The sequence below is a fragment of the Thermobia domestica genome, chromosome 17 (assembly GCF_964235325.1).
Source record: "Thermobia domestica chromosome 17, izTheDome1.hap1.1, whole genome shotgun sequence".
NCBI classification, from domain to species: domain Eukaryota; kingdom Metazoa; phylum Arthropoda; class Insecta; order Zygentoma; family Lepismatidae; genus Thermobia; species Thermobia domestica.
The window spans coordinates 156,328,447-156,351,399 of NC_137470.1; positions in this window are offsets into that span (position 1 = coordinate 156,328,447).

Sequence of the window (22,953 nt, forward strand, 5' to 3'; positions counted from 1 at the left end):
TAGCGATAAACGTAGAAAAGGAAAACGCAAACCGCGGTGCTAATAGTGCAGCTTTTTCGTTTCTTTTATTATTTTATTCGAAGAACAACTGCACAAATCAGCTTCCTTATTAGTTATATTTCACTTTCCCCTCTGAGTGAATATATGAATAAATAAATGTTTATTTCCAGAAAATGGTCAGTATTCGTTTTCATGAGTTACTTAAACTCCAATTTTTTGGATAGTCAAAAAGTTACAGGCGAGGGAGACCCGGGTTCGATTCCTGGTGGGAGCTCACGTAGTTCGGATTCCACGTTAATCAGTAGATCCCGTCCCATATAGGCCCGTTGCTGAAAAGGACGTTAAACTCAAAATCAACTCAACTCAACTCAAAAGTTTACAGTAGGCACTTTATATTATCTCTACTTATTTATAAATGTTGCAGTATGTAAATCTAGAAAAGTAGTAAAGCTATGAGAAAACTTCGTCTTACGCGTATTAAACTCACGAAATATAATTTTGAGAGATCAAACGTGGATTCTGAGGGAAGAACGCATTGAAGTTTTTGGAACATTTTTGAAGAAATGAAGAATCGTTAGATATTATCTTCATGAAACTTTTTAAGACAATATTTATTACCAATAAATTTTACGGCTGAAAAACGATGCAGGAATAAGTGGAGTATGATTTTATGAATCGGAAACTATTCATCACTATTTAATAAATTTAAATTTTAAATAATAGAATGGGATATTTGTACTCCACGAACTCGATGTATGTTCTCTGCACTTTACACACACACACACACACACACACACACACACACACACACACACAGAGAGAGAGAGAGAGAGAGAGAAAGAGAGATAGAGAGAGATAGAGATATATATATAGAGAGAGAGTTGAATTGATTTTGAGTTTAATGTCCGTTTCAGCAGCGAGGTTATATGAGACGGGACCAACTGATTAACGTGGAAAACGAACTACATGAGCTACCACCAGGAATCCAAGCCAGGTCTCCCATGCCAAAGGCGCGTATGCTAACCGCTTAGCAACGAAGGAGCTCGCAGAGAGAGAGAGAGAGAGAGAGAGAAACACTATGTATATTTTTACTTCCCAAACTTGAAATATTAGAAAATTTTCCGGTTCCCGAAGGCTAATTGGAAAATTATAGTTTGTTGCTGACTAACTTTCCTCTATAAAAAATCAATTTTGTAGCTCAATGTGCAGTTAAATATAGTGGAAAATTTTCCACCTAGCATCACTATACATAATATACGAAATTGTCCGGCATATTAAAAGTTTTTTCCACTTCTTTCTACATCCTAATGAAAATTTTCCGATCTATGAAAACTCTTTTCACTTGTTTCTACAGAGCAATAAAACTTTCCGATTCACAAAAACTTGTTTTACTTTTTGCTCCAAATTGATGAAAACTTTCCGACTCATGAAAAGTTCTTCAATTGTTCCATATAAGACAGAAAATATTTCGATTCATGAAAAATTGTTTAACTTGTTTCTACATAGTACGGAAAATTGTCTGAGCCATGAAAATTTTCAGATTCTTTAAACGATCTTTCACTTTTTAACATTTCTATACATGATTTCAATCAATTTTATGATTGCTGAGGAATTGTTACTTGATTACTGATATTTTTTTAGAACGGAAAATTTTCCGGAAAAATATAGCGGAAAATTTTCTACCTCACATCACTAGTCTCACCTCAGACATTATTGGTAGTCAATTTTTCAGTGTTACTGTTGATAAAGCGCTCCTCAGTGTATTGGTAATGTATGTACTCTTCTACATCCGAAATTCATGTAGGAATTCATATAGGCCTATCTTAAAATTTTGACAACACGTTACATCATGACTTCACAGGTATGGTTCTAATCATAATTAGGTTTTCTATATGCTATAATTTGTGTTCCGTGCCATTTAACCAAACTCCATTTTGTGCTCAGTTGGCAACACTGCATTACATGTGATGTTATTGAGCATGTCTGTGAGTACAATGTTTGCTTACTATACTGTTGTGTAAATATCATTTTGATTACTTTAATCATTTTGAAGTTCTTTCTGTGTCAGTGTATCTTTTGCATTGCTATCTTCACATGATTGTAGATTCTTCTTTCCTCTGTACCTTCTGTGTTTTTGGGTGTCGGCCCGTAAAACTTTGGATTTCTCACTTTTTTCACTCCTCTATCGATTGCAATTGTTTGATTGGGCAATGCTACTATCAATATAAGATGTTCCCTTGTCGGTGTATACAATAATAATGTATTTATTATAAATGAGCAAAATGTTTTTTTCTTTTTCGTTTTTCGTGCCTATGTTGGATTTTGGATTTAAATATCTTATTCAGAACGCTGTACGAATTAGAAACTTTGTTGTCAAAACTGTCAATTTATTTTCTGTAAATTCTCAAACTGAACCAATGTACGACATAGCGATGAAGCATGCATCATTTAAATGATGCAGTTAGTTAAGCACAAAACATTTTCTCTCATCAAAACCATGTTGTTCTTTTTATTCAAACAAGTTGAAGGGTAAAAACAAAAGGTATTCATTCATTCAACATGCCAACTACTTTATAATTTTACTTTGTATAGATATTCAACATTTCACAGATAACGTACTTATTTTTGGTAATACATTCATAAAACAACAGAAATGAAAGATTTTGTTAATAGATAATGCCACGTAGAAATGATTCATTTGTCTACATGATCTGAAACATACGCTCTTTAGAAATCCCAGTTAGAGATTTTACACAACATTGCTTACAATGAATGTAAAATATTGAAACCAAGGTAATATCGAATAAAAGGCTTTGAAAGACGTCAGTTAACGCAGTTGAAATGTTCCAAGTAAGAACTAGAGGCTGAGTATGAATGTAGTTATTAACGTCAGATTTTGGTTGCGATGTTTCATCCGCAAATCATCAACAAATCTGGGTAGATATATAGACCTATATAGCTTTCTGTGGATATATTTTTATTGATTCCATGCAATTTGCGATCATTCCACTTTGCGACAAGGCCATTACTTTTCATATGTCGGTCAAATTTGATTGAAAGTTTGATAAGATTCCTCAGCGGAAAATAATAATTCCAGTTTGCGACCAACCGGTAATTGGTTCTTTATATAAATCAGCAGAGTAGAAGTGATACACATTACAGGTATTTTTCTCTAAAATTACGAAGTTTATGAACTACGTAGGTAAAACAAGAATAAACGTCTCTTTGTTCAAAAGTGACGCAATTGTAGATTGCTAAGAAGTAACGTAACGTTGGTCAGGAAACTGAGTCAAAATACTATATAACACACACATTTATATATACTTTGAAATATATAATTCTGTAAATCCCGTTTTCAGTCAAAAGTAAAAAGTATTTCATTTGTTTACCTTTGGAATACCAATATCTGGTCTAAATGATCTAGACCCTTAAAAGTATTGTAATATTTATTTATTTTGTATATTACTGTTACGCACACGCCTAAAATGTCATGATTTGTTCTTTCATTTTAGCAGATATTTCTTTTAAAGTTATGTTATTTTTTAAAGTAACATTTCTTATTTTGGAATGCAAAATATTGATGATATTGCTTTTACAATAATTTTGTGTTCCTTCTGTCGTGTCTTCTTTTTTCACCTCGCAAAAGTCAAGTTTTAGGATCAAAAATGGTGGGAAAATGAAAATTGGGAAAGTTCACCCTGTTTTACAAGTCTTGTTATAAAATACAAGTAAAAAGATGTGTAGATAGATAACGTTGTCTCATTTCTGACAGCAGCCAGTCTTGCCTCCCGCAACTTTCGAATCATTTAATCAGATTGTCAACTAACATAACTTTGAAGATATCCATTCTCCACATTATTAGATGAAAGATCTTTTCTCATTTTGTAACTTGTTTCCCTCCCCTACCAAACTTCAGAAGATCAGTGAGGAACAATGGTGTGAATGGATCAGGAGAGCGTGTTTATTTCTTCATCTCTCACCTCCACGAGTAGGAAATCAAACCCTGCTGATTCTGCAATACCTGAATCCTGCGTTGTCACATTTCCTTGTAAAAAGTATAAGAGCTAGATTAAAAACAAAAAAGTGAACATGTAGTATCGGGGTAGGTTAGCATCTGGAGAAAATTTGAACTACATAAGACAAATAGTTTTCATAATATTTTGGAAAAAATTCACCATGTTATTATATAGGGACTGATGATCTCAGCTCAAAACGTTAGAAATTGTTGGCGCTCGGATATGTGGTGTGATCGTGACGAAAGTGGAAAGTGTGTTGGATGTGTCGCGAGGGATAATGTCCATGGTATCGATAGCCTAGAAATCTAACGACAAAACCACATAAGCAAAAAGGAACAATATCAAAAATAATAATAATAAAAAAAACGAAAGTGACAAGTCTCGCCGACCATTAAAGCGGATTGCTACTAAAAACCGCTGTGTGACTGCTGTACAACTGACAGAAGTGCACCTCTCAAAGCTTGTTGCGACAGTCACAGTACTGACATTGACATTGAGTGACATGTCATTGAAATATGGAGATGGATTACACTCCAAAACCGTTGGTAGCAAATCACAACGGTTTGTGAGAACGCCAATGATAGTGCAAATATGTAATAGGAACTGATGAGGACTGGAAACGTATGATATGGTCGGATGAATCATCATTCACCTTCTTTCAAACCCCACAGCGAGACCGTATTAATATGTCGCGGACGCCCAACGAAAAATATGATCCGCTGTCGCGGTGGCTCTATGATGCTGTCAGCCGCAACATCGTGATTTTAGTGACTGCTCTGCTGACGTTTACCGGTCGCTTCACTACGGGTGATTACATCGCCATTTAAGGGACCATATGCCTCAATGGTCCGAATGTTGTTTCCGGGCAGTGACGCCATATTCCAGAAGATAATACGCCTATTAACACGTTTGGAGCTGTTCTGGAATGGTTTGAGTAACATCAAGATGAAGTAGAAGTCTTCCTACTGTTTCTGCCAAATTCCTTTACCTGATTGGTCTGCTTTGGATACACAAATCCGGCGCAGAGATTCCTTCCTTCATCTTATTTCACAGACCTGAGTGATGCAGTACACGCGAAATGATGTGATATTCCACTTGCGGACATCCACGACCTCTGTGACTAAATTCCATGTGACCTCAAAGCTGTGTTGAGGGCAGAAAAAGGACCTACGCCATATTCAACGAGTAAGTATTACTTCTTTTCTCGGGTTGTTTCCATTACGTTGCCAAGTATATGTAGAAGGTTGAGGTTTAAACCGTACACCAAGTGTACCACTTTGGATTGCTTTGGCTGTATGGGGAGTATTTTGTTGGATCAAAAGAAGCTTACAGCTTGGTGTTAAGCAACCAAGAATAAAAAGCAATATGACCTTTGATATTCGATATTCAAAATGATATTTGTTTGTTTGACGTTTAGGGTTTATCTTGTGTACCGAAAATGTGTGGGAAGTGTACCTACAGTTTAGAATGCAAACCGAATCACTGTAATACGTTCAATACCGTCTCACCAGAATCGAAAAGATTACCATGTGCACCTAAATCTAGGGCGCTAGCAACTAAACTAACAGGAAACACTCAAAATAAGTTTTGAATTATTGATTGAACAGTTTATAGTAAAGATGAGTAATTATTGTAGTAAATGAATAACTCACTCTCTCTATATATATATTGCCTATAGAATCCGGATGTTAAATGCTGCGTTCGCCAAAGCTCTTCATTTTCTTCTTTCTTTAGCCAACTGGATCCAGTTTCTTCTTTGTATTCCTTTTTCTGCGAGATCCATCTGAATATTGTCCTCCCATCTGCGACTAGGTCTTCCTCATAGTCATTTACCGATTGGACTTCCAGTCAGAACATCGAAAGCGTTCATACTTTCTTCCATTCTGGCTACATGACTTGCCCACCTGTGCCTCCTAGATTTGATGACCCTAACAATATTTGGTAAACCGTATTAATTATGTAGTTCATCGTTATGAAGTTTTGCGCCATTCCCCATTTCCGTTTCTCTTGGGTTCGAATATTCGTTTCAGGATCTTGTTCTCAAATACTGTCAGTCTGTTTTCTTCCCTAAATATGGAATATATAACTTCTATAGAAATTATGACAATATAGAATATTTAAACTAATTTCAACTCTACGTTTATTCTTTTAGTTAAGGAGAGAAAATGCTATCTGTTCTAAGTGTTTCCTTACTGTATATAGCACTGAGTGACAAACTTAAGAAATACAATATTTTCTTTTAAGGAAATCCATTATTCAATGAGTAAACAAAAGTTAATGTTTATTCAAATGGAATTCGCATTGAATCAATATTATGTTAAAATATTTCCAAATATATACATGCTTAATATATGAGAGATTCGAAGTATAACTTTCAAGTGGAAAATTACAGACAATGAATAGGAGAACAGACAGAACAAGCATCCAGGAGTTGCAAATGCAGGGAATCACATTTTCTTTCAAGTTCCTTGTTCTTAAGTGCCCTAACTATACTCGTTTTTTCGTTCTATTTCTGTAGACAGTTTTAAGAAAGCAAACAAACTAGAAAACGAGAACAAATCATGGCGTTTAGTCACGCCTTAGAAAGTTTGCATTTCTGTAAATTTAGCAAATATATTCTCGTGAAAATTCAAGTGTGACCTGCAGATTGTTTCGGTTATTTTAAAGAGAAAAAACATTACCACATGTATGAGAATTTTCTGGCACTTCAATTAAAATTGTCCTACACGCTATAAACGATTTTTGTTTTCCAATATAGTTTCCTTATAAAAATTAAAGACAAAATACAATCAGTAGTTGGAATGAAACAAAAACATTGCAATATTTTTTTAAAACAAAAAAATATTTTTAAGCACACAAAGTATCTATCCAAAACATTCCTCAACTCAATTAGAAACAAAAAAATGCAAACAAACTGAAAACATTTTCTGTAAAAAAAAAACTAACATTTTTTCTGTTACTACCAGAAGAATCAACTGTATGTTTTTTTTAACATTGTCAAACATTTCTGATTCTTTAAATTTTTGTTTCTTAATATATTATAAATACAATTTTAAGGACACTCTTCAACGAGTATGTGGGCGACCAATGAAATTTCACCAAATATAAATTTCCACTAATAAGAATTCAGCAATTTTTATGAAGTTAATTTTACACTATTACACATGACTGCAAACCCTAGTGACACCGCTTTGCGTAGTAGCTAACGCTCTCGCCTATGGTGCGAGCGGTCGCCTGTTCGATTCTCGATGGGGACACTGTCGGAAATGTGTAAAGGTTTCCCAGAGACCAGCCATCCTGAATGATGTTTTTCTTCGATTTTACTCTTTCATACCAGGAAAATGGCGGGTTTGGAACCTAACATCCATATCCCCAGGCCGCTTTCTTAATTCCACATTCCTTTCTTCCTTTGTCCCTACACAAACAGTATCCTCACTGAGGAATGTCGTCCCTCATATGTGAAGTACTTAAGATCATAGATGCCGATAATATCCAGAAATGTGTATGAATAGACAAATTACAAAGTCAAAGATTCAATGTGTGAATTTTTGTTGTATGTCAATCGATTTTAGTAATTAGCGATCTAATTTCAAGTCAAAATTTGAACTGACAAATTTATTAGTTTACAAGAACTTATAGTAAGTTTCAATTTGTACTAAGTTTCAACTTGTAACACTATCATAAGTTTCGCTTTTGATTTTCCGAAAGTGGTTCCTAAGTTTCGAGAGGAATATCAAAACCGGATACGTATGAACAACTCAAAGGATGGTGTTATTGTTATAGCTCTAGTAGGTTAAGTCTTAAAAGATCATCTTAGATGACTTCAATCAAGTAAAGTACCTGCTAAAATCAAATTTACTAAATTTTGTTGATTTGAGTTGATTTTGAGTTTAATCTCCTGTTCAACAGCGAGGCTATATGAGACGTGGACCTACTGATTAACGCAGAATAAGAACCACTTGAGCTCCCACTGGGAGTCGAACCCGGGGTCTCCCACGCCAAAGGCGCGTATGCTAACCGCTTAGACAAGACGGAACTCTCCTAAATTTTGTGTGGGGTACTTGGATCATATGTGTATGAAGGGATATGCTTTCTATAATTTCCTGTCTTCCAGGCGTCTAGTATTTAGTCTAACATTAATTATAATACAGATCCAAATTAAGGAGTGTGGAGCACGGTGGCTTAGTGGTAGTGAGCTTACCTCTGGTGTGCGGGGTCCCTGGATCGATCTCCGACCAAGTACGTTTGTGTGGACATCATGTCCGTCTGTACTCTCGTCTCCTCGCACATTCTCATTCCACTAACTCTTCCATCATCATTCGCTTGCCTTAGTTATGCGCCTTCCTTAGCCTAAAGGGCATAACCGTAGAACGTCAAACTGCAAGATTTCATTTTATTTTTGTTTGTAGTAGAAAATAATGTCGAATATGGAATTTATTCCTGTGTCATTAGCTAAATATGGGAAAAGTGTTTCTCTCTATGTATTATCCTTTTGCTCTCTTGTAAACAGTGCTTCAAACCGGAAATCATAGACTCCCTTACCTTACCTTACCCATTAGTGCTACAGTTCTTGTAGGACTTGGATCTCCTTCAGGATAGATTTCCATTCTTCTTTGTTCTTTGCTTTACTTCTCCATGCCATTATTCCAGTTTTTAAAGTCATTCCCACCTTTTTAAAGTCATTTTCAGTACATCTTCTCCCGGTGCTTCTCCTTCCTTCGAGAGTTCCCTTGTAGATTTGTTTCACTCTTTCTGGGTCTTCCATGTATTGTAGATGCCCTAACCATCTTAATCTACCTTTAATTATTTCCCTTACCATATCACTATTATTATACAGTAGTTCTTGCTCTGTATTTGTTCTTATCCTCCATCTTCCATTTTTGCATACATTCCCATATAACTTCCTTAATATCTTTCTTCCCCATTTTCTTAATTGTTTTTCTTTCTTGGTTGTTAATGTCCATGCTTCTGATTTATACATTATGACTGGTTTGCAGACCCGTAGCTAGAGGGTGGCCGAGCGGGGCGGTTGCCCCGGGCGCTGATATCAAGGGGGCGCCGAAAGAGCAAGGAGAAAGAGAAAGTGTTGGAGAAGACCAAACAACACGGCACCCCGCATGAGTATTGGCGCCCCAATAATTCAACGTTGTTATTGGTTTGCAAAGAAAGAATTTTGTTAAAGTGTTTCGTGCTCGCTTCGCTCGCAATTCGCACATTTCAAAGAGTCACAAGTTTTTACTGATTACTTTGATTTGTTAATGACAATGTGATATACAAGGTGCCCAGTAATGACTTCTAGTGTACGTAGGAGTGGTTTCAAAATCGGAAACATTCAAAGTCTGAAATGCGTGATGGTGATGAGTTTGCTTAGTTAACCACGTTTTCCTACCCAGTCGGATTAATCACGATGGTGAGAATGAAGGTATGAAAATTAGAGGAGTGTAGAGCCACACAAGCTGCTGTTTGCGCGTTAATATTAAAAATGAAAGTAAACAAAGGTAATAATATTTTCGATCTTGTAGAGTAGGGGCTTAAGGGGTCAGAATTTAATCCAACAAATTTCGCCTTTTTAAAAGACTGAGAACTAGGAGTGATTTTTCTTTATTCCATTGACACATAAAATGCTTCCAATTTGAAGGAATTTATTGGGATCATTTCTCCATCAACTACTTCTATCGATAGGATATTTTTTCTGTGCATACGTATCTAGTTGTGTTTTGCTTTATCTACCTACATACGTACACTATGTACAATTCTTCACCCAGATCGAAATTCACAAAGAAAGCCCCTTCTGAAGTTTCGTTCTGCTTCACAAAATATTTCTTTTTACTGTTAAAGAACTAACTACCTCTATGGCCTGTGGAATCCGGAAGTTCAATGCTGCATTCATAAAGCCTCTACAATAACTTTATCCTTACCAGCTGGATCCAGTTTCTACTTTGTATTACTATACGAGATACATCTTAATATTGTCCTCCCCTGGGCCTAGGCCTTCCTAATGGACGTTTTCCTATTGGATTTCCAGTCAATCCTTTGAAAGTGTTCCTACTTTCATCCATTCTCGCTACCTGACCTGGCACCCTCAGCCTTCTAGATTTTATCACTCTAACAATGTTTGACAAAGGATATAAATTATGCAATTCCTCGTTGTGAAGTTTCCGCCTTTGCCCACTTCCGTTCCACTTGAGTCCGAATATTCGTCTCAGGATTTTATTCTCAAATACTTTCAGTCTGCATTCTTCCCTTAAAGTAAGTGACCATGTTTTGGAACCATACACAACAACAGGCATTATTATCGTTTTATATATTTTAAGCTTCAAATTGCTCGACAGAATTTTCGACGATAAAATACTGAATAATATCAAGAATTCCCTGCTTTTAGTCGACATTTAATTTCTTCGTGGATATGATTTTGATCCTAGATACTTGAAAGTATCCACTTTATCGAAAATATTATTTGATACTTTGGCACATCCATAATTTGCAGTAATAGGATCCCAGAGAACTTCCATGTGTTTAGTTTTTTCAGCATTTACTTCTAAACCTGCAAGCGTTTAATAAGGTCTCTGCATTTCTTTCTATTGTTCTCCTATCAGATTTACATCATCAGCATACGCCATAATCTGTTGAATTCTATTCAACTCTAGACCCTGGATGCTACCTTTGATTTTCCTTGTAGCATACTCCAGAATAAAGTTGAATAATAATGTCGACAACTCATCTCCTTGTTTCAAGCTATCCTCGACGTGGAAGCTCGTGGAAAAGAATTTTCCTACTCGAACTTTACTTTGGAATTTATTTAATCACATCCTAATTACTATAACTGGCTTTCTCAATATTCCAAATTCTGTAAGAATGTTGTACAATGTTTCTTTCCTAAAATATTCGTAAGCCTTTCTAAAATCAATACATAATTGATATCTGATCGATAGTTGATTGATCTCTTTTACATCCACACTGATAATCTCCAATAATTTAATCAGCGTATGGGATCAATCTTGCTAATAGAATGTTTGGGAGGATTTTATAGAATGTTAACAAAAGAGAAAACCTCGATAATTATTACAAACTGTTTTGTGGCCTTTCTTGTGAATTGGAACAATAATGCATTCTTTCCATTCTTGTGACAATTCTTCCTTGTTCCAGATAAGGAGAATGAGTTTGTGTATCTTGTTCCAAACTTTTCTCCTCCAGCTAAAATTAACTCAGTCGGAATTTCGTCTATTTCAGGAGGTTTGTGTTTCTTTAATTTCTTTATAGCGATGGTTCTGCTGTGTGCTTTTCCCTTTCCCACGAACATTTGTTCATGGCTGCGTGTTAAGCAAATCGCCAACGAAATCTTTCCAGCTATTCAAGATGTCATCTGTATCAGTGAGAATTGTTCCGTCATCTCTTTAAATTATACGCGTGAAGTTGGTACCATTTCTTAAACTCAATGATACCCTTATACATGTCTCGATTTTTTAAATCTATGACTTTCAAGTTCGTTAATTTTAGCCTTCAAAAAATCGCGTTTCTTTTGTTCTATACATTTTGGAAGTTTCCCATCTGATCTCAACAAAATTTTGTGTAGTGATATCGTTCGAATTTTATACCAACGCAGTTTCATCTGTTTTCCCTTCTCCGCTAGTTCGGTGCACTCCTGGTAGAAACATGGTTTGTTCCTACGTATTTCCAGGTGACCCATCTTTTGTCTTGGCTAACCCAGACACTTGGGGGACTATCTTCATGCTAACCTCGAAATTTTTGGTGCCCATTTCTCAGTAGCTATACCAGCTAGGAACTGAAATTTCCTGAACCAGGCACTCATAAGAAATAATACTAGCTCATAAAAACTCGGCTAGCCCAGGCATTTTTTGCTTGTGATAAGTGAGTTCCATAATTTTGAATCCCATATCTCAGTATCTAATTTAGATCAGAAGCTGAAATTTGTTAGCCTGGACAGCCCATATGCCTGGATCACCTAATATCTCAGCAAGTCCAGACACTTTTGGGGGTCACTTCATGCTAGTCCCAAACTTGTGGTACCCATATTTTAGTTACTAATATGTAACACTCCGAATTTGATAAAGTTTGGCAATTAGATACTACACATAAAAATAAAACGAATACGTGTTTTGTTTTATTTTCTGCGGGAAAACGGTTATAGGGAGCAAAAGCTCTCACCCAAAATTTTGAAAGTTGTCGTCCGAAAGGCAACAAGAAGTAGACCAAAGTGAATGAAATTGTGCACAGATATTGTATTCGAAAAATGAAGGAATACGTGTTTTGTATTTTCCTGAAAGAAAAAAACGGTTGGGTGGGGAACAGATCCTTCCAAGCCGTTGATTACGAAATATCAAAAGTGCAAGTAACTATACGTCAGAAGTTCCTTAAAGATATGGAGAACTGCATCAAAACTTTGTGTGAGGATAATACGCAAAAAAAAAAAAAAATAAATAAATAAATAAATAAATAAATAAATAAATAAATAAAAAATAAATAAAAAGCTAACACGTGTTTTTAGTTTGTGCGGAAAAACAGTGTTGAGGCCGAGGCCCCCTCAAAAAAAAGTAAATATTACCGTAGTAGCGTAGGAAGGAGTGGACCGAAGCGAATGAAATTGTTTGCAGATATTGTATATGTAAAATAAGGTAATTCGTGTTTCCTAAGTGTCTGTATCCGATAATAATAATAATAATAATAATAATAATAATAATAATAATAATAATAATAATAATAATAATAATAATAAATAAAAACTGCTCCAATACCAACAGCCTTACTTTGCAGAATAGGCTTGGTAACTGAAAGGGTATTCAAAATATTTTCACAGGTAAAGGTAAAGTTTTAGTTCAGGAATATTATGATGACCACTTATACTCTTTCCTGGTCGCATGGAGTTAAAAATGGAATAAATCATGCACTTCTTGTGGGCAAGATGAAACACACTCGCAGCCTACTACTTGGACATTTCTGCACTGGATTATAAATTTATTATGTGGGTATACTACATATACCACCGTATACCTACTACAGTGTTACATCCCTGACTTTTTTAGTTCTACGATATAGTAATATTGGACGTATCATTTAAGGTCGCATATTGGAGTTTGAAATACAACTGTTTGCTTTAAAAAAATCTTCGACAGTCTATAAGAAGCCCGGACAAATCTACTTTAAAGTGAGACAGATACAATATACCTTAGTTACACTTATTGCAAGCTTTACTGAAATTTGTTAAGTAATCCTGTTTCTCATACCAGTCCATAAAGTTGTCATGCTACACGTATATTGTAAGGATCTATGGCGTCTTTATTATGGCGTCTAACCAAGGACGCGTACAGTTTTTTTCCAACCTAGGGAAAAAGACCAACCCTGAACACACACACACACACACATTTGGATGCACATAATAAATCACGAAAACAGTTATTATTTACTACATTGTGCAACTTAATAGATACAGTAAATATGCAATATTATTTAATATAAAAGTACTATAGAGTATGAATAAACGAATGTAATATGTTTTGAGGAATGAAGCCCTGGAAAATCCAGGGGTATGTAAGTGCCCCTCCCCTTTGCCTCACCTTCAGGTTGGCCATACGTGTACACAATGAATAGTTTCATACTGTCGTTGAAATTAATGTTTACAGTGGAAGAAAATGAAACTCATAATTTTAGATGGTGCACGAGGTTCCAGGTTCGATTCTTGGTCGGAGAGCCTTGAATTTTGAATGCATTCTGAGGTTCAGATTCCACCTTCGACTGTAGGTCAACGTCTCATAGTCTTGGGCCTGAAGGGGACGTTATACTCCAACTCAGGCAACCTAATCCTAAGTTTAGATTTAACTATGCATAAAACATACACTACGTGAAAAAGAAGAAGAAAAATATAAGCATCATTGTTTACTATGATTGACTTAATCCCTTATATCCTAATTTAATTTCTGTTCGGTATTAATTCGTCTTAGATTTAGGAAAACCAGCCATCTTGAAAGTATAGGTAGAGCTCTTACGTACAAGTATGCCGAACAGTATTGAAACCCCATGTCATGATTGAAAAATCGACTTGAACATTTTTCATAAAAATAATTAAATCCCGCCTGAGGAATGAATGTTCTGTGTTGTTCTTATTATATATATTTAACTTTTGTTTAAAAATTATTTTTTCTTAATTGGCGCTTTTCAGTGAAGCCGATCATGGTCAACATAGATACGTATGTTTCACTATATAAAGATCCAAAATTAAACTTCCGAAAACTATTTTGAAGATGGACAATTCTGATATCACGTTTACTCAACCTCATATCACCAGTCGGATATCTCGCTCACTCTACCCCACGATCACATTATTTCGACCTCACACTCACATCACCAGTTTGACTTCACGATCAAATAAATCATTTTGACGTCACGCTCACCTGACCTCACGATCACATTATTTCGACATCCCGCTCACTCAATCTCACCAGCAGAACATCATTTCGACATCACGCGCACTCATCCTCACGCTAACATTATGATCTCGACATCACGCCCACAACATCCATTCGACATCACGCTCACTCGACCTCACGCTCACAACATCCATTCTACATCACGCTCACTCGACCTCACACTCACATAATCATTTCGACATCACGCTCACAACATCCATTCGACATCACGCTCACTCGACCTCACACTCACGACATCATCTCGACATAACGTTTACTCAACCTCACGCTCACATCATGATTTAAAACTCGCACTCACTCAACTTCACACTCACGTTGTGTGGGTGATGTCGAGTGAGCGTGAGTTCCGAACTCATGAGTTCGGGCACTTTTGGTCAAAATATTCATTGTAATCAGTTAAAGGTGAAATCTGTTTTTAAAAAATCATCATTTAGATAAACGAGTCTTATCCATGTATATACGGTGACGTATGTGAATTATCACAGTAGATAGATGTTTATATGCATTATATTAGAACTTTAGTGTCATGTTTATATGTTTGTATTGTTTTTAAGTATTTTGTGCATCTACTCGATTTTTTTAATCTATTGGCGTAATTTTGTATATTTTACTTTGTTTGTTGTTTTGACAAAGTGCATATCGAGAGAACATCAACTAAGATTTATGCATTGTAAAGAAAGAGTTTAAATGCTTAAAGCTGAAATTATGTAAAATGTAGTCTTTAACATTTTATTTTTGACCATATTCTCAGTATATAATTTCCATTGTGCTTCTACGTAAGATAAGTATTCAAAAAAAAAGTATATTACTCTTCCGATGAACGATATAGCGAAAGTACTTACTGAATAGATATAAAAATCAAAGAAAGGACTTAAAAACTGTTCGCATTCTTGATATAACGTTACAAGTATATATTGTATTATGAAGTATTTTGAATTGAAAAGTTATTATGTTAAACTTTCAAACTTGGTATTATCATGGAAAAGTAGTATCCAACAAACTTAGTAAATATTTTTATTTTAAACCAGGATTCTTGAAAAAATGGTTACGTTCGACCATTTTTCATTCCCGTCGTGCGCCAATATAACTCCGTTATGGAAACTGAAAAGTTTTCTGCGACTTTTCCTCCATCACCTAACGTCGCTTTGTAGTTGCTATTGTTCAAGCATATTTTCTACGTAGTGGGAACTGGTAACTGTGAAAGGAAGTTAGAAACAAAGTGTGCAAAAGATGGTGGCAAGTGAAGTTAGAGAATTCGTGACCGCTTGCAGAAGTATATTTAAATGATATATAGAATTGACTTCCATTTTTCTACTAAAGAATAAATTCATGTATACTAAAATTCAAACGAAAGTTCCATAAGGAAATCAATTTAAACGCAGAGAAATTAGTTATCTTGCCTACATAATTAAAACAAACCGAAGAACAAAGAAACCACGTGTGTTGATAGTGTTATTTGTGGTTCATCGAGGGAAAATCTTTTGTGCGAAATTTCATTTATAATATTTTGTCCTATTACTCATCAGTATATATATATATATATATATATATATATATATATATATTTCATTATTTGTGTCGTGAAATCTTGCTTGAAGTTCAATTATTAAGCAAAATTGAAAGAGGTGATTACTAAACGTATCAGTGCAAATATCTGAATATCCACATAACATTATATTAAAGGGTAAGCCTGAGAGATACATATATTGTTCGTAACAAACCACAAATTTATCCATACCAATCATTTGATATGTTCAATGAATAAAAAAAAAGTCATTAATTAACGAGGTAATTTTACTCAATGTCCTGTAATGTTTGGAATTCTCCACGGTGTATAAAGAGTAATCTGCTTACCATTGAAAGGTTTAATTTATCACTTCCTTATATTTTGATCGACAGATATACAAGTGTTTGTTAACGCAAGAGTGCGAAAGCCTTAGCGAGCAAAGGCACGAGTGCAGTTCATATGCTATTATTAGTTAAACAAAAGAATGTTGTTCTATATATGTACTATTACGTTGACTTAAGAAGTACTCAACGAGGTTGTCCGGAAGTAATACTCTATTGAGAGGGAATTATAGTACCTTTGACGGATTTTACTTTATGATAAGTTCGAGAAACTTCTTACAAAAATTCAGATAACAGTGTTCAATGTTACGTATTAATCAAATTCTTTATTGAACCCTTGTGGCTGTTAGAAATACTCAGGAATATAATACTTTCCTGGGCTGAGCTGGTTTCTAGCAGCTACTGAATAATACTTCTTTGGACCTGTCTGCTTCACCGCAGCTACATAATATGGCCTGGATTTCTTTACAAATGCATATGAGCATATCCAAGTGCATATTTTCAAGGTTGGTGCGTATTGTAAGTGTGTTTACCTATTTCTGTCTTGAATGTTTTTGAACTTAGGATTCATTTTAAATATTCATAACGTCTTTGATCGGTAGTTTCGTATGACCGTCAATGATCGGTAATCTGAATAATAATTTCTTTCATGTACACTTTTCGACGATTGCTGAAACAATCAAGGTTCTGGAAACGCAGGGTGCATTTTTCTATGAGTTACACTTGAGCTTAATAAGACAATAAGTTCTTTAAGTTGTATCGCAGGCGAGAATGAAAGTTAAGAAGTTAGATATGGTGCATAGCTCAAATCTAGGATTAGGATAGCTTGAAAATGAAATAAAATGAAACTTCTATTGTAACGTCTCACAGTTATATTATTGAGGCTGAAGGGAAGGATTATTAATGTAAGTGAACGATGATGAATCAGATGTTGAAGTTAGATGTGGGAAATAATTGGAGAACCCCGAGAAAACCTACGGACACAATGTTGACCTACACATACCGTATATACTCGAATATAAGACGCACCCAAATTTCTAAAGTTTAAATGTTGTACCAATTTCTTGTATTCAGTTCGAAGATATATTTATCCTGGATATTCAATGAAGCAACTCAGAATTTGACAGTACAAATTAAATCATACGGAACTATTTGTTCAAACTAAACATTTAAATTTCAAGATTAAAAAGAGAACAAAGGTACTATCTTAGAATCATACGTACACTGTGAACAGAGGACATCCTGCTTATGAGCTTTCACTGTCTGAACAAGAACTTTCACTACCATTTTCTATGCAGTTTTGTATGCGATTCGAAGACGCACCTCCCATTTTATACCTGAAATTTTGGCAGAAAAAGTGCTTCTTAGATTCGAGTATATACGGTACTAACATGGCTTGGGATCGAAATCAAAAACCTAACACCAAAAATGAGCGCTTTACCATTAAACTATCGTGATTCCCTGCGGTAGATAGAGTCAGTAAACCAATACGTAAGCGGGATCAACAAATCTTTGCAATAACTCTGTGCAATTGTACAAAAATTGTCAAATCGCTTCGCTTTACGTTGAAAAGTCATTTCCTGCATATAAACTTATTCTATCAGAGAGGAGACGAAGATTGACATAAAAATATTGAAAAAGTCCAAGTATTATACGGTACGGTAAAAAAAACTCATTCTGTACAAAGAAACATAGGAAGTAAATGAATAAGATGCTTTTTAAGTCCATGTATTACTTATAGTGCACATTATGGAACTTTTTAGTTCATATTTGGAAGCATATGTGGATTTTTGATTATATATGCAGTTTACGCACATACATATATGCAGAAGCGGTTTTTTGAGTATATATAAATCCAGGCCCTAATGATTAGACTAAGTGCTAAAGTTTTTATTTTTTATTTCGAAATTGTCTTCTATTTTATTTGTCTTCTATTTATATCTTTATTGTTATTTAAGACGAACGTTTTGCTCAATGACAAAGGACTGAATGATGTTATGTTACTTTTGCTGCAAATGAATGTCCAAGGATCATTTCAAGCTATAGTTACTATATGTTTTCTTCAAATTATTCAATTTACTTACACAAAAATTATATTTAGTTTCAGTTGTAACTCTACTCTTATATTTAATTAATGAAAAAAACTAAAATACACCTAATTTCTGGTCTAAAATTACGTATTTTTCCTTATCTTATTGCCTTGGGAAGAAAGTATTAAATGATGCCAGATTAAAAATCTTTAAAGTGTCATTGTTTTTATTGTAATAATAACAGTATTAAGACTTAGATTGAACATGAACACTACACTTTATCCACCATGAATTTTAAAGTTCTTAATTTCAAAATTAAAAAAAGTGTAACAGGAACCGTTCGCAATTACAACTCTGGAACAAAAACTCTGAATTACATCTTGCTAAGTCATTCTTTAAAAAAAAAAAAAAAAAAAAAAAAAAAAAAAAAAAAAAAACAAGAATGTTATAAACAATGTACAAATTACACTCTCACTGGATACAGATAGCACCATGCTTAAACCAAATACATAGTTATGAAGTAATATGTCCTTCCACTCAACGCAGTATCCTTTCGTCATATCCAGAAACTCTCATTGTATCAACAATCCATTTCCTTTAGTCATGTCCCTGCCTTTATCCTGCAAATAGAACATACACTTCATTACCGTGTGCATATTGTTAAGAATTATTAAACAAAGAACAAATTTGATCCACTAGAGAATGTACAGAAATGTATCGAAATCGGAACTCTCAATTTTGCTAATGATTTTAATACCATTGAGATAACATAAAGAACTAGAGATGGCCCGATGCGAGATCTGATATGGTATCGAACTCGCATATATCGAATCGATCCGCCATATTGGAAGAGGATAAAAAGGTGTTTTTCACGTAAGGCTCGATAGTAATGTGCGTTTTATTTTTGATTGTCTTACTCCTAGGAAAAAAATGTACGACGATAAAAATCGACATTCTTTGGAATTTCATAAGATGTCAAACGTAGGTCATTTTGTCTTCTTTTACCCTGTAACAGTCAATAATATATTGTGGTTGTGTAATTGTAATAACATTGGGTGAATAGGTATATGCATTGTATTTACACTGTCAAAAGCCTCGTAAAGATTACTGCCTAGAGAATTGTCGATTTTTTTAAAGTTTGCTTATTATTGTATTGTCGAACTATTATTAAGTTTGCTTATTTATTGACCTATATCTTTATGTGTTGCTAGAAATTATGCCAAAAATATGTAACCTACAAGTGTTCTGTGACACCTTGACAAGGCAACTGTTTGGCTTTGAAGGGATTAGGCCTACTTTGCCAACGTTAAAAATTGCTAATGATGATAATTACTGTATAAAATAATCCTCACTCACTGTTAGAAGGAACAATAGACCTATCTCTCATACAAGTTGTACAAAAAAGTATATTTTAAAATGGGTTCACGTTCACTTTAGCAAACGGTTCTACCAAATTGAAAATTAATATTTCGTATAGTGTATAAAATTATTTTTGTTTAGAAGGAATTTGTTAGTTAAAAATCACTGGCGCTACAATTTACCTTTAAAAATAATAATTTCCAATTTAGTGTCTTAAAGCGTAGAGCTGATAACGTAAAGAGTTATAGCATTTCGTATTGTTCAAAATCTATGGTAATTTTTAAACACTTGTTTCAAGTTTGCCTTCCACAGATTTTCCTAACTTCCACTTCGCTTACATCTGCAGCATTGCAGGGATTAAGCTTAATTAAATACCACAAGAGCAGAGCGCTGAAAAACATGACAAATGGTTTCGTATCACAAATTAGAGAGCTCAAAACTGGGGGTCCCCCACCATTGTTTATACGCATAAACAATGATTTTAAATATATCAGCTGACTGAAATTCCTGATTTTACATATATCAACAAGAAATACGCCATCTCGGGAGAGGATATCTCGAATCGAACGCTACAATCGAGACTGCGCTGGAATCAACACTGTGACACACGGAAGGGCATATCTAGTTCTTTATATTATCTCAATGCATTTTACACTCTCCGTTTATCTAGTAGATAAAGCGCATGCTTTAGTGCACATACTTTCCGGCCAAATGCCCGGTGAGAGAAGCTTTGAACACATTGCGGTGGACCGGATTTAGTTTTACTGTATTTTCAAGTTTTATATAGACTCCGTGCTTAAAAACGAAGCGAAGTCTTCACAAAGAAACAAGCAAATATTTATATGTTTTATATACCGACAATCAATGCAGTCATGATTATTAAACAAATGACCCTAGTAACAGAGACAGCTTGCAAACTGCTTGCTGTAATCTTGAATTGCATCCAGCTTGATTGCAAAACGAGCAAGCATACCGCAAGCTGGATTCCAGTAACGAAGTAATGGAGGCAACCTTGCATTCAGTGTTCCGTTCAAGCTCGACGCAAGAGTTTTACAAGTCAAGTCACTTGCAACTGAAAGGCCAGTGATGCTATCACATTCTGCGGAGGTATTAAAGCATCGCTTTCATGTACAACAAACGGCAGATTGTATGAAAGCATGCGTTTCAAGTGCAAGCGTAGAAAGCCAAAAGTTAAGTACGCGCCAATTGGCGGAAATATTTCTTGTTACTAGGGGAGTATCATTTCACAGTGCGAAACTACCGTAGACGTCCAACCTATGCAAATTCAATACTCAAACTTCAAGTTGTATATAGAAAACAACTGTTGCGATATATTAATAAGATCAACGTTGCCGGTGTTGTTTCGAAATAAACTGTATATTGGAATTAGCTGTCGCCGATGGCGGCCCCAAAATAAAAAAAAAAAAAATATGGAGAAATGTATAGAATCAGACGAAATGTCACCATGAGAGTAACAGAAAAGGTAATACAAGTCATATGTGTAGGGTGATTAATTAGGAAGGAAAACGATGTTAAATTCTGTACTTGCGATATATGAGTTCACGTATTGATACGATATTAGATGAACAGGCAATTGAGCAGAATATCATAATGTTTCACATCCATTATCTTTTAAGTAACCTAGAACGTGTATGTCACAGTAATGGAGAAAAATACGAAATGAAGAGAAGAAACTATAAGGGAGTTGCGTCTGAACTAGGGATGGCCAGAACCGGTTCCTGGTGGAACCGGTTTTCGGCTCTGAAGGAATTCGATTCTAGAAGATCCGGTTCCGGAACAGGGTTTTCGGGTCCAGGTCTGGAACCGGTTCCTAAGATCCGGTTCTGAAAACCGGATCACCAAGATTCGATTCCTCGCAGAACCGGTTCCGCTGGAATCGGAACTTCGTGGCCATCACTAGCCCGATCAAAGGATGGCCAATTCCGGAAGTTTTACTTTCCACAATCGATTTCAGAAAAAAATCCAGATTTCGGAATGATTCCGGAATTCAGAAAAGTTCCAGGTTTCGAAAAAAATTCCGATATCGGAAAACGTTCGGAATACTTCCGAAATCCGGACTTTTTTCTGAAATTCGGTATTTTTCCGAATTCCGGATTTTTCGAAATCCAGAAAGTGAAATTTCCGATTCCGGAAAATTTTGATCATCCTTAATCTAAACCAGATATACGAAATGGGACAAAATTGTGGGCGCTGTCTCATTTTATGGGGTCATAAATTTGTGAAATCCATAGAAGAAATATGCTACTTATTTCACAATATGATTGTAAAAGAAATCAAATAATCAAAAAAATATCGGGATCCTAGCTGTTACATGTATAATGAAGTTGAAGTACGAAATAGAATGTGTGCTTTTTCCCATGTAGTACTCCATATGAATGACATAATCAAGGAAAGTGCCATATGAAGCTGTGTGCAAAGTAATTCTAGAGGTATCGCAAAACTGTACCATATGGATGTTTGTATCAGTGTTTTACCACTATCTTATTTAGTGCATATACCCACCACCGCTGACGCGCATGATAGCTACAGACGCACCCCATCGCTACATCTCTGGTCTCCCTGTTGTGATACTGCCCTAACTAGGTTAAATTGCATTTGTGCTTTTTAGTACCCACCTAGCGCAAATTGGTTTGTTTTAAAATTAATCCGTGTTTTAAGTACTGCAGCTTTTCAGCCATATGTTGGAACGCTTTACTTCTACTAAGCCCTCCTAAAGTAATTCTCCACCCATAGTTTCTAAGGCGTAAGAGTGCATTTCTTGTTAAAGGAAATTTATATTTCATAAATATAAGTAACTCCTTGTGCGGCAACCTAGTACAGGTAAGAAGTATTTTCGTATGCGTTTTGCAACTTTTGATATCCCAGGAACATGTATTTGATAGGGGTTCCGCCCCAACCTCCTCTGAAAGTTAATTGACATTTATATTGTTGTAAGTTGTTGTTGTTTATAGTGCTGGTTGTTTTCATCGTTTCTGAAAGCTGCATAGACTACAACACTTAACAGTTGGAAGGTACTAATTTTGCGTATTGCTGCGCAATTTTGCGCAATACCACGATACAGATGAATACGTCACTAGTGAAGAGCAAGGAAAGCATGAAAGCAAGAAATGTTCATGATTAGCAGCTGAGTGAATTATTGAAACGAAAGTGATTCGTCTCAATTGATAAGGTAGGGCGAGTAAAGTGTATTAAATTCCTTCCTTAAGTAAGTTGTATTAAAACAACAAATAAATAGTA